Raw genomic sequence first — 1,255 nt, forward strand, 5'->3', positions numbered from 1 at the left:
ATTTATATGCAGCCACCCGAAGGTGTTGATGTGAAAGAAAATTATGTTTGCAAACTAAATAAATCGTTATATGGTCTGAAACAAAGTCCCAGATGTTGGAATGAGAAAATTAATAATTATTTAATTCAAATTGGTTTCAGTAGATCTAAACATGATTAATGTTTGTATATAAGAAACAAAAATGACAGTATCATTTATTTATTACTTTATGTAGACGATTTACTTATTGCAGGCAAACAATTATCTGATATAAAAACTTTAAAACATGAGTTGGAAAAACGATTTGAAATTGAAAACATTTCTGGAAGTACAACAAATGATACTTCAATATTAAGACGAAGTGCTCGTGGTCTAATTCCGAAGGTATTTACAGACTATTTTAAGAGTTATAATGCTGATATACATGAACAGGCGGTAGGTGATTCTCCAACAACGTTTAATGAAATTGAAAAACGCAAAGACCGTAACAAGTGGTTTGAAGCAGTAAAAGAAGAACTTAAATCAATGAAAGATTTAGAAGATACGCAGAAGAAACTTCTAGATGACTCTTGGAAGTAAGGTATTGCCAAAGACTCTTCTAGTATCATCTAGAAGTGTTCCTTTCTTATCTTCTAGAAGACAAGTTTTCTCTTCTTCTAGAAGAAAAGTATTTTTTTCTTCTAGAAGAAGAATATTCTCTTCTTCTAGAAGATGAGTATTCTTGCCTTCTAGAAGATGAGTTTTCTCTTCTTCTATTTGTATGCTCACCAAGATAAAATCTATAAAAATAAATCTAAATAAAATGAAATTTTATAGTTTTTATTGAAATAATTGAAATTAAAATAGTAGAAAAAATAATTGATTTAACAACTAATCTAAAAATGTAATATATGTACATACATTAGACGATACACAAAAGATGGTGCATGAGTTAACCCCCTCAAAATATTTGCTGTTATGTAATATGATGTCTAATATACATACATATGTATCAATAAATTAGAAATATTACCATATAATAAGATAATTTTCAGGAAATCTGTATTTGGTATAATTCCAAAAATTTTAAAATGTTGTACTCTAAAATATTTTTTTGTTCTTCATAAATTTTATGATTAATCCATTAATTTGTAAGAGTTATATTTCGGAACGCATTAATCCTTCAACAAAATAAACAAAAATAATGTTATAATTAATATTGAATATACATACTTTTGTATTTATTGAAATTACATGTTATACTTTAGGAAGCAATGAAATTCTCTTATGATCAATA

At 26.5% G+C, this 1,255-nt stretch overlaps 1 protein-coding gene across 1 annotated transcript in view; it reads left to right on the plus strand.

Moving 5' to 3' along the window:
* The window catches only part of LOC124419195, an 87,190-nt gene that overhangs the window by 32,561 nt on the left and 53,374 nt on the right, over positions 1-1,255 (plus strand). The window lies entirely within an intron of this gene.

This window comes from Lucilia cuprina, chromosome 4 (genome assembly GCF_022045245.1).
Source record: "Lucilia cuprina isolate Lc7/37 chromosome 4, ASM2204524v1, whole genome shotgun sequence".
Classification (NCBI taxonomy): Eukaryota; Metazoa; Arthropoda; class Insecta; order Diptera; family Calliphoridae; genus Lucilia; species Lucilia cuprina.